At 43.0% G+C, this 12,815-nt stretch overlaps 1 long non-coding RNA gene across 1 annotated transcript; it reads right to left on the minus strand.

Annotated features, from left to right (window-relative positions):
- Positions 1–1,800: 1,800 nt before the first annotated feature.
- On the minus strand, positions 1,801–7,531 carry LOC135493275 (uncharacterized). Its single transcript, XR_010448218.1, has 5 exons — positions 7,359–7,531; positions 6,897–6,969; positions 6,253–6,468; positions 5,276–5,523; positions 1,801–4,912 (listed from the first exon to the last, which is right to left on the minus strand). It is a non-coding gene; the product is annotated as an uncharacterized LOC135493275 (long non-coding RNA).
- Between the last annotated feature and the right edge of the window lie 5,284 nt (positions 7,532–12,815).

Here is a 12,815-nt window from a genome sequence, read left to right on the forward strand (position 1 = left end):
GTTGTGAGAGGTGTTGAGAAATCTTTCATGTCAGTCTCATTCGTGTGTCTTGACCAACAAGGTTTTTGCATCTTGTTCAGTTTGAAAACCTTGTCATATAATGTAGGGCCTTTTTAACTTGTTATCTACTCTTTAACATTACACCCCTGATACACTGCAATAGACTGCTAGGTCCATGTAAGATTTCTCAACATTAGTAACAACACCTCTTACATGGAAAACGCGTTGGATTTGTATTCCTGGACATGGCTGGATGTGCTTTTGATGTAGTGATTTCATCTCAAATCCCCCCCCCCCCCCCCAACTGTATCTCCAGCACCAGGTCAATGCCAAATCTGGTCATGCTGGTAGCCCTAGGGTAGAGTCACAACCAGGACATCTAAGACAACTATTCCCCCGTTTTACCTTCCTGGAGAGCAGGATCCTACTTGCATCCCAAGTAACCTACTGGGATCTCGAGAACCTTACCTGCATCTCAAGTCACCAACTTGGATCCCCCAGAATCCCGAGTTCCCAACTTGAATCTTGAGCACCCTTCTTGGATACTATCTTGAGTGTTTGGAGAACAAGGACAATGCTTAATATTATGCTACCAAATGTTCTTGGCCAATAGTGCAACTCGATTCACATCATGTGATTTCAAGTCATCACATCGTATCGGATCCAAAAAAGCAATAACGGATCCAAAAAAATGTCGTAACGGATCCTAAAATATACATTTTGTATATTTCATTAAAAACAAATTGTTTCATTATTTTCCTTTGGATTGATTTCTTTGCCAAGACATTTGGTTGCATAATAGAGCAAATAGTGGATGTTTAAGGTCGTCCAATATGGAATTTTGATGGACGAAGAAATGTCATGGCGGACGAGGCTGAGTCCAGCAAAATTCCATATCGGACTCCCAAACATCCACTATTTGTATAATGACCTTGGAGGTTGTGATCACTACTTGTATGGATCACATTGATAACATGCAACAGGTTGTTCTACAGGCGAGGCCTGGTCCCAGCCATGCCACTGTTGAAAGGACAATTCTGGGCTTCATCTTGCACAAACAATACAGGTATGCAAGGCAGGAGGGGCTCTTAAGGTAGATTTCCGGAAATGCTATTAATTAGTTTTTCCAGAGAACTGGCAGCAACTATTACTAACTAGTTTAAAGGCACTCTTGCACAAACCATGTACAGGCGCAGAGCATATTTTGCAGGTATACTACACCTTATATGCAGTAACGACAATTTCTGCCCATTTTTATCTTATTTATAACTTCTGCAGCTCCAATCCTATAGTGATGGCAAGACCATTTATACAGCAACTATTACCAACTAGTTAAAAGACACTCTTGCACAAACCATTTACAGGCGCGGAGCATATTTTGCAGATATTCTACACCTAAAATGCAGCAACAACATTTTTATCTTATTACTTCTGCCCATTTTCATCATATTACTTCTGCAGCGTCAATCCTATAGAGTCATTCTGTACAATTAAGCAAACAAGATGGTACTTATTGCAGTTTTCAATTCCGATAATAACTAAATTTACAATGCATATCTTTTTCAATCAGCGGCATGGCTAGCTTTTAGATCTTTAGGGGGCAAAATAACACTTCTTCAAATTTTTCTACCGAAATCGTGGTCAAAAACAAACTTTTTGGTGACGTCTGGAGGGGGGGGGGCGGGCATTTGCCCTCTTCCGCTAGCTATGCCCCCGACAATGCTAGAACTTGTAGAAATGCAGCACATGGTGCTTATGGTGGATTAGAATCATAGAAACTATCTTCAAATGAGCCATTGAATGTAACATGTAACAAGCAACACTAATTTACAATGGACGTGAAAGAGTTAAAAGTTTGACAGGAACGCCACATAACTATCAGGTACTGGTGACAATCAGACTGGCGATGTCTTACAACGTCATAAATGGTTACATAATATATTTATTTTTTATCAAGTAGGCTACCTGTAGGCTTAGGATTCCCAAAGTTTCATTAGCCTTAACTTTTTCTTTGGCTCAGGGCTTTCCTGGCAGCACTTAATTGGCTCTTTAACAGCGTCTTGGCTCTTGGCTCTCAGATTAGGGCATCCCGCGGATATTCCATTCTACAATCTTTACTCCAATAACCAGATTTACAACTTTTTAGATCACATACTACAGAGCACAAACTACACAGTTTAGGTTTTAATGGGCCTGCTCATGGTAAAGTAGAATCACAGAAACTATCCTCAAATGAGCCATTGAATGTGACATGTAACAAGCAACACTAATTTACAAAGGATGTGAAAGAGTTCACAGTTTGATGGAATGCCACACAACTATCAGGTAATCGCCCTCTGAACTGGTGACAATCGGACTGGCCTGAAATTCTCATTATCGTCCACTCCTCAGTAAAATCCAACTAAAATGGGGTCATTGTATACAGTGGTACTGTATTACCCCGATGAGAAGCAAGTACGTCCCCCACTCTCAGCTAAGATATTTGTACGTGGACCGGTTTGACTACAGGCTGAAGTTGACGATGTACTCCTGACGGAGCCATTGGGTTCTTCGCCCGCTCATTGACCAAGGTATGGTGACCTGGAGATAGTGACCGGGTTAGCACTAGCTGGTCGAAGGACATATTCTAAGGCGTCCATTCGCATCTTCTCATCTTTCAGGTACAACCTATTCACGTGGACCAAGTCTTACCCAGAACCTCCCCTTACGTAGCGTGGGGTACCAACCCACCGCAGATTCAAGAGATGTGTGCGTGGTAACCAGATATCCTACACCACCCCCAGATCTTAGAACTGGTTGTGATGCTGCCCATTCGCAATAGGTTTAACCGCCGTCATGCCCCTTTGATTTTGCCATTCAACGCCACCATCGGGACACAGGCCTCAAATTGAGGGATGGGCGACAATGATTATTTCAGACCGATCAGAATGTCACAAGCCCAGAGCGAAATCACCAGACAGTTATATGGAGTTACACCAAAAGGCTGACCCCCTCACTTCATTTGTAAATAGGTGTTGGATATTTTTGTCACATTTAATGGACCCAGTCCAACAATCTCTGGAGGGACCTTCAGTGCGGCAAATCGAATAGGTTTTTAAAAGTGAAAACAAAAAGGTCACTACACAGTAACTAAAGAATACCAGGTGTGGATATTGGGACACCCTAAACCTAGAGCCAAGAGCCGCGATAACCGTCGGTTTTTTTATAGTACAGATAAGCAGAGTACCGCTATCTCATTACTTGAATTGGCAGATTTCAATCAAGAATTTACAAATTTGAGCAATATCATGCCTTTTTAAAACAATTTTGATTGAACTATTTGCGCAAGGCTACATGATACGGCAGGAATGACAAACAAGTGCGATTGTACACAGTGTATGAAGTGCAGACTCATGTACACTGTACTTGCCCTATTGTATTGACAGCATAACAAGAGTACAATAAAAAATCCTGGCATGGTAGACTGTGAACCATATAGCTATCAAGGTGGTGATTTCTTACAATATCATAAATGATTACATAATAAATTAATTTTTTATCCAGTAGGGTACCTGTAGGCTTAGGATTCCCAAAGTTTCATTAGCCTAAACTTTTTCTTTGGCTCGGGGCTTTCCTGGCAGCACTTAATTGGCTCTTTAATAGCGTCTTGGCTCTTGGCTCTCAGATTAGGGCATCCCGCGGATATTCCATTCTACAATCTTTACTACAATAACCAGATTTTCAACTTTTTAGATCACATACTACAGAGCACAAACTACACAGTTTAGGTTTTAATGGGCCTGCTCATGGTAAAGTAGAATCACAGAAACTATCCTCAAATGAGCCATTGAATGTGACATGTAACAAGCAACACTAATTTACAAAGGATGTGAAAGAGTTCACCGTTTGATGGAATGCCACATAACTATCGGGTAATCGCCCTCTGAACTGGTGACAATCGGACTGGCCTGAAATTCTCATTATCGTCCACTCCTCAGTAAAATCCAACTAAAATGGGGTCATTGTATACAGTGGTACTGTATTACCCCGATGAGAAGCAAGTACGTCCCCCACTCTCAGCTAAGATATTTGTACGTGGACCGGTTTGACTACGGGCTGAAGTTGACGATGTACTCCTGATGGAGCCATTGGGTTCTTCGCCCGCTCATTGACCAAGGTGTGGTGACCTGGAGACAGTGACCGGGTTAGCACTAGCTGGTCGAAGGACATATTCTAAGGCGACCATTCGCATCTTCTCATCTTTCAGGTACAACCTATTCACGTGGACCAAGTCTTACCCAGAACCTCCCCTTACGTAGCGTGGGGTACCAACCCACCGCAGATTCAAGAGATGTGTGCGTGGTAACCAGATATCCTACACCACCCCCAGATCTCAGAACTGGTTGTGATGCTGCCCATTCGCAATAGGTTTAACCGCCGTCATGCCCCTTTGATTTTGCCATTCAACGCCACCATCGGGACACAGGCCTCAAATTGAGGGATGGGCGACAATGATTATTTCAGACCGATCAGAATGTCACAAGCCCAGAGCGAAATCACCAGACAGTTATATGGAGTTACACCAAAAGGCTGACCCCCTCACTTCATTTGTAAATAGGTGTTGGATATTTTTGTCACATTTAATGGACCCAGTCCAACAATCTCTGGCTTAAGTTACTGTGGCAAACAAAATAACACTTGTTCCATTGTACAATCCTTACTCCAATCTTTTCAAATCACATACTACAGAGCACAAACTACAGTTATAGGCCTAAAGCAGGCCCAGGGGCTTTAGTCCTAACTTGAAAAAAGGTCCTTCTCAGCTGAAAAATTGAATGTCCAAATATTGTTTGTGCTGTCTTTCAGAATATTCTTCATGCTCAGGATGTTGTGTCCAAACTTTACCATCCGAGGACCTACTGGTGAACCAAAGCTGAAATAATGATAACAACTGATTAAGAGTGGAAGAAAATGAGGGTTACCCATTCAATTGTAAGGTGTCCGTCAATCATGATGTTTACAAGATGTTGTACCGAAAGATATCAGTCATATCGAATACTCAAATTACTTTCGTGGCATTATCACGGGAGACTGGTTGTGACTTTGTCCTTGAATTTTTCATGGCAGGAAATTAGAATCATGTACCACAGACTATCCTTCCGTGCAACCATGTCATCATTAGGATGATAGTTGCAGTCACAGAAGGGTATCCTGAGCTTGCCTAGGCCTCAGCCAGATCAGCCATATTTAGACCTATACCGCAAAACACAAGTTCTGCTATAAACAATCAACAAACCGTTGTAGTCAAAGATGCCTGGACATCACAGGGCAATCTTGCATCAACATTGTAGATTCCCTCATCTTTGTCTTCAGTAAGATATTGCTGCAGTCCACTGATCCCAGCTGAGAGCATTGGTAGTGGTGTTGGAGGGCCAACCCTCCCCATCTGGATTGGTCTTAGCTTGTTAACCAGGAGGACGATTGTGCGGTATCAGTCTTGATCACCTGTGCTATTTTCCAGTCTAGTTCATGAGGTGTTGGCTGCTGGAAAGACCAATAGTATTCATTTAATTTAGAGTTTTGAATGACCAATCCTCGATTTCCGTTTCTCTGAAATTTTGAAAGGTCATCCTCTCCTCCCTTGGTTTTTTTATTTCTGAAGATAAAATCAAAACTCAGCCACCTTGTAAATTTGGGACAATTCCAATTCCAATTTAATACCGCAAGGGAGTCTTGGCCATAGCCAAATTCCTTTTAATCTTCTACAAACACTGTGTAACTTGGCACAACCTACATTTTACCACAAGGACTTCTTGACTGCATCCAAAATTATGGTCTTATGGTCTGGTGTCATAACTTTCAACGGCAGTCTTTCCAAAAAAGTAACCTCAGCGTTTCTATTCATAAAGCTGGGTGGAGTTAAACAAGATAGACAGTGACCTGCCACAGGTCTCATGCCAACTTTAAAGGTTCAAATGATGGGCCTCTGGAGTTCAAGCAACTAATCCACAGAAGCTCTGGTACATATGTTGATGTGTCGTCTTCCCAACCTGCTGTCACTGTCTCACAAAGTGCAATGATTTGAAGCCCTAACTAGCACACATCACAGGCAAATGGAATAATTTCAAAATGCATGCTTACAGCAGAGGGTACCTGTACTTGTCACTAAACCACCTGTCCTTTTACTGTGTGGTGCAGTCTCTCTTGGACAACCTCAGGGACAAAGTTCATATTTATTCAAACTGAAAACTCTAAATACATTTAAAAACTTACAGGAAAAGCCTTTAGTTTCCAATGGATCCATCTTCAGTCCTGCCATTGGTGACGTTGGCAACATGATAGGGATTGTCAATAATCTTAGCTTGGTTCAGCCCCAGCTCTTGTTCACAGCAGGCATTCCAGGGGTGACAAGTGTCTCCGAGCATCCATGCAACGTGATGGTTTCTCCAGGCCCCCGTTACACCCAAGCCCAATGATCTTGAAACCATGCTGAAAAACAACACGAACCATTTAAATAATCATAAATTTGTTGACAATTTTACATAAAAATTCGGTCACTTTGACATCTGGAAGCATCCATCCTATCATCGACTGGCTACTGATATCTCATCCTAGCAACTGCTAGGTAATTGCCTAGCTGTGGTGGTTATCTCGTAGATATGTTCCCAGGCGGCACAACCCTAATTTCTGTCCCTGTTGATAATATTTCACTATCACAAGTCCAATTATCACTATATGAGCGGGTTTTCACTTCACCTGAGATCACAAGCAAGCACTTTTTAAACTGCAGAATTACAGCAGAATGAATGTCACTAAACAAAGAGACAGGTAACTTCACGGCACACAGGCCTCCACCTCCTTTGATGGACAGTTTGCCTGCATACTTGAGCCACGCCAAACCAAAGTGCTCCATCTACCTGATCAAGTAGGTTGCTGAATCTCCCTTGGACAGCCTTCGTGGGAACCATGCCCTCTGATCTTGCTATTAGGCTGAAAAGAAACATCAAGATTTATCATAATTAATGCAGGCTATTACTGCATGCAAGAGTCTTTGATATCTCGCTAAGCGTACATCCTTTGATCGACTGCTTTCCAATCTCCTCCGTTTGAACATCATCCTCATTGTCTTGCCATGGGAGAGGGTTTGAGCCCTGTTGGTATCCTTTTCTGATATGGCCAGTGGTTAGCCACTAGCTTGATAAATTAAGTGGGTACAGATTGCCTCCTCGCCACGCACTTGGCATGTAAGAAAAGAATATAGCAAGTAAGGAGCATCTCATATAGCAAGTCTGGCTGGCCCATTCTTTATGGGTAACACAATTAACTTTTTCTAAAGTTGTTTATTACATCATCAAATATCATGCAGATTCCACACCAACCTTGTATCCCAAGACGGATTCTTCTCGCAACAACATTTCCAGTTCAAATGGTATTGTGGTCAGCAAAACCTAGCCAATGTCGCAGCAAAGAACTGTGGTCCTTGGTAAATTTTGTTAACGGGCCATGGCTTGTCAGTAGAATGACGATGCCATACCAAATCTGAATGCCTTCATCTCCTTCCTTGTTAATGTGGGTCATCAGGTGGAGGGGCTGAAAAAGATAATGGTTCTCACTTAACTTTTGATTCTGAATGGTAAATTCTCCACGGCACTCGCGGCAAAGTTATGGGCCAGGCTGCCTTATTCTAATTATACAGCCCCAGTTCTTAGGCTCCGGATCCAGGTGTGCATTGCCAGGAGCTCCGCAATCACTCTGGCAGGGTTGCTATGCCTAAAATAAGCTGAGGCAAATTTGTCTTGGGCAAGGGACAAATTGCTGTTGAGAGGCCTCTACCTTCACAGCACTTTTTTCAAGAAATGCTTTGGAGGCAAAATCCTGAATTTTGAGGCCCGAAAACTAACAGTGAGTAGAAACATTGGCTTTCCACATCAAGTTCTTCTGCCAAAGATTAAGCTTTATAAAATCAGAAGAGTCATTTAACACCAACAGCTTTGAAGTAAAGAATTTCAAGATTGAGGTCCAAGGCCAAGTTTTATGTTTCAAAGGACACATATCGAACTCTGTGAATTAAGACAAAATTAAGAAGCAGTCATCCCTCCAGTCCACATACCAGAGTTTCTGGTTGTTTATGATCACAATGACAAGGATATTGTGGGTTCAACTCCCACATAATCTGTGCCACCTCATCTCGTTGTCCTTGAGCAAGGCACCTAATACTTCATTGTGTCGCCCAAAGATTGAGGACACTCAAAAATCTCTGTCAATGTAAACCTATGTCAACTCATCCTGATATTTTGATGAGGAGACCCTAGGCTTCCACTGATCAGCACATCTGGGAAATTTTTAACTATGGAAGCACAAAAAGGGCCTTGTCCAATCCCAGTTTGATTATGAATCACTGTATGAAATATCAGGTGGGCCAAATTTGGTATTTATTGTAAATTGTCAGTCAGGTACTCATCTGGAAATACTGTTTTTTTCAGTTGAGTGATCCCTTCTTGGCTTTGTTGCTCTCCAGGCTGGGAACCACCTTCCTCTAAGTAAAGCTTCCTCCGCAACTGTGCTTTCAGGCAACAATGGGCATCACCAATAAACTTGATCGTTTCATTGCTATAATCAAGAAGATGGAAGAATATTTACAATGTTGTTTAATACATCCACAATGTTGTTTAATACATCCAAGACCTTTTCAACTTTTCCTTCGACCAAGCTCATTGCTGAAGACTAGAGTGTCAGACATTTTTAAGAATAGCACAATACTCAACATCTTCATCTTGATCTTGGGTAGGTGGACATTGGGGACTTAGCCCTAAATCTTGTGAAAGTAAAAATCTTGCAAGGGGGATCTGAGCATGAGGTCCCCCAGAAACATATGGGCCACATATTTTTTCCTGACATCTGGATTCCAATAAATACACTAGGCTGTAAAACCTTTGCCTATGCTGCTGCTGTTCGCGAAAATATTAAATATCAGCCATTTTTTTCACAGGAACTTGAGGAAGCGCAAGTTTTACAACGACAATTGACATCACCCTTGTCGAAAGAGTAATTCTTCTAAATAGCTTTTAAAAGTGCGACCTCGAAAGAATTGTCTTCCTCTAAATAATAAGAAATATAGGCTTCCAAGTCTATTTCCACATGGATGGGCAGTATTTTAATGTGGATGGAGGGATAAGCTACAGAGCATCACAATGCACTGAACTGAATGGTGAATGCACTGAATGATGCACACATGATGCACACATGATGCACACATGATGCACAGACGTTCATGTTTTTTTAAGAGTTTTCAGCTGCGAATTTCAAATGCCACACCTACATTCTCGCCTCAAAATCGACGAAAAACAGAATAGAAATACGAATGTTAACTGCTTACCAATGGTTATTCTGTGTGTTAATTCCTGAACAGTTTACTTATCCAATTCGATCTACGATTTCCAGGAGGCGAGATGCCATTTAAGACGGCCACGAGAAAAACGAAACGTGTCACGGGATAAGCTCGCGAAAAACCGTTGTAAACGGCAGATTTCAACCTGAAAATTAAAAGGAACGACTTACAATGACGAACAACAAGTTATATTTACTAGTTATCAAGTTTGGAGCTGTCAAACCAGGCTGATTTATGATCGAAAACGACCATGAAATCATCATCACTGTTGCGCGAAACAATGTATTCATCTACATCAAGAACTTGCCGTCGTTCGAAGTTACCGTTTTCAAAAATCCCTTGTATATGATATCGTACGAATACTTTTTCACAGTATTTGTTCCTATAGATGTAGAAATTCACAAAGAACCTCAAAATAAGTATTATTGGTGCTAATTCACAAGGATGATGAAGGATTTGGTCGGTGTTTCGCGGCCGATTTTTGCTCTGAGCATGTGACGCGAACTGGCGCATTGCGCATTTCGAGAAAAAAACATCACGCTAACTTCTCCGACGGAAAAAATAGGGAACAAGTTGACTAAAATGAAAATGAATGGGCCTGTTATGGACACGAGATCATAAACAAGAATTCGGACATAAAACTTCTGTTATTTACCCCTTGGTTATTTACCCGACAAAAACTGTCTTTGAGGACCAAAAATAACCACGAAATGTCAAAAGTTTCCGAAATGTATATCGTCTGCGTCCACGGCGTGCAGGAGTGCGGGCGTCACGTGATAGCAAAGACGCGATGTCGTTGGTTGGAAACAACCAAATATGGTCCTCAAATTTGGCGGGGTATTGGGTCCACAAATCAACCCTCAAAATGGCGTTTTTTGGCTTTACAAACCACGTATGGGTCCTGAAACTGACTATGAATTAAGGATGAAAATATCTCTGGCAAAAAACGCTGCAATGACCCTATTTTTTTTGTTTGTGAGAGTTCATTCATCCCTACCCCCTCCCCCCAAACCTCATTGGGCGGGTCCATTTTCCCTTTCCGTTGCAGATGCGAAAGCTATAAAATGGGATAGGAGCCGTATCCGCTTTCCTTCGGCAGCAGATGGAAAAGCCATAAAATGGGATGGGAGCCGTCACGGCGCCATTGTTTATAGCACATCCAGAAATCACAGCCAGAACATTGGAGACAGCTATTGCCCTGTTTGTCCATTCCACAAGTGTCCTATCTTTTGAAGAGAACAAACCCATACACAGTACCACCCAGGTACCTCACAAGTAGAGCATCCCAACCAGAACATTGAAGACAGCTATTGCCCTATCTGTCCATTCCACAAGTGTCCTATCTCTTAAAGAGAGAATGGACGATACACAATGGCACCCAGGTACCTCCCGAGTAGTGTGTCACAACCAGGACATTGGAGACAGCTATCGCCCTGTCTGACCATTCCACAAGTGTCCTATCTCTTGAAGAGAACAAGGACAATACGCAATGGCACCCAGGTACCTCACAAGTAGAGCATCACAACCAGAACATTGGAGACAGCTATCGCCCTGTCTGACCATTCCACAAGTGTCCTATCTCTTGAAGAGAACAAGGACAATACGCAATGGTACCCAGGTACCTCACAAGTAGAGCATCACAACCAGAACATTGGAGACAGCTATCGCCCTGTCTGACCATTCCACAAGTGTCCTATCTCTTGAAGAGAACAAGGGCCATACACAGTACCACCCAGGTACCTCCCAAGTAGAGCATCACAACCAGAACATTGGAGACAGATATTGCCCTATCTGACCATTCCACAAGTGTCCTTTATCTTAAAGAGAGCAAGGACAAAACACAATGGCACACAGGTACCTCACAAGTAGAGCATTACAACCAGAACATTGGAGACAGCTATCGCCCTATCTGACCATTCCACAAGTGTCCTTTATCTTAAAGAGAGCAAGGACAAAACACAATGGCACCCAGGTACCACCCAAGTAGAGAGTCACAACCAGAACATTGGAGACGGCTATCGCCCTATCTGACCATTCCACAAGTGTCCTATCTCTTGAAGAGAACAAGGACAATACGCAATGGCACCCAGGTACCTCCCAAGCAGAGCATCACAACCAGAACATCGGAGACAGCTATCGCCCTATCTGACCATTCCACAAGTGTCCTATCTCTTGAAGAGAACAAGGACAATATGCAATGGCACCCAGGTACCACCCAAGTAGAGAGTCACAACCAGGACATTGGAGACGGCTATCGCCCTATCTGACCATTCCACAAGTGTCCTATCTCTTGAAGAGAACAAGGACAATATGCAATGGCACCCAGGTACCACCCAAGTAGAGAGTCACAACCAGGACATTGGAGACGGCTATCGCCCTATCTGACCATTCCACAAGTGTCCTATCTCTTGAAGAGAACAAGGACAATATGCAATGGCACCCAGGTACCACCCAAGTAGAGAGTCACAACCAGAACATTGGAGACAGCTATCGCCCTGTCTGACCATTCCACAAGTGTCCTATCTCTTGAAGAGAACAAGGACAATACGCAATGGCACCCAGGTACCTCCCAAGCAGAGAGTCACAACCAGGACATTGGAGACGGCTATCGCCCTATCTGACCATTCCACAAGTGTCCTATCTCTTGAAGAGAACAAGGACAACATGAAGTAGCACCCAGGTACCTCCCAAGCAGAGAGTCACAACCAGAACATTGGAGACAGATATTGCCCTATCTGACCATTCCACAAGTGTCCTATCTCTTGAAGAGAACAAGGATAATATGCAATGGCACCCAGGTACCTCCCAAGCAGAGAGTCACAACCAGAACATCGGAGACGGCTATTGCCCTATCTGACCATTCCACAAGTGTCCTATCTCTTGAAGAGAACAAGGACAATATGCAATGGCACCAAGGTACCTCCTAAGTAGTGTGTCACAATCAGAACATTGGAGACGAGTGGAATGGACAGATAGGGCAATAGCTGTCTCCGATGTTCTGGTTGTGACTCTCTACTTGGGAGGTACCTGGGTGCCATTGCGTATTGTCCTTGTTCTCTTCAAGAGATAGGACACTCGTGGAATGGTCAGATAGGGCGATAGCCGTCTCCAATGTTCTGGTTGTGATGCTCTACTTGTGAGGTACCTGGGTGCCATTGCGTATTGTCCTTGTTCTCTTCAAGAGATAGGACACTTGTGGAATGGTCAGATAGGGCAATAGCCGTCTCCAATGTTCTGGTTGTGGTGCTCTGCTTGGGAGGTACCTGGGTGCCATTGCATATTGTCCTTGTTCTCTTCAAGAGATAGGACACTTGTGGAATGGTCAGATGGGGCAATAGCTGTCTCCGATGTTCTGGTTGTGATGCTCTTCTCGGGAGGTACCTGGGTGCCATTGCGTATTGTCCTTGTTTTCTTTAAGAGATAGGACACTCGTGGAATGGTCAGATAG

Source organism: Lineus longissimus, chromosome 9 (genome assembly GCF_910592395.1).
Source record: "Lineus longissimus chromosome 9, tnLinLong1.2, whole genome shotgun sequence".
Lineage (NCBI taxonomy): Eukaryota > Metazoa > Nemertea > Pilidiophora > Heteronemertea > Lineidae > Lineus > Lineus longissimus.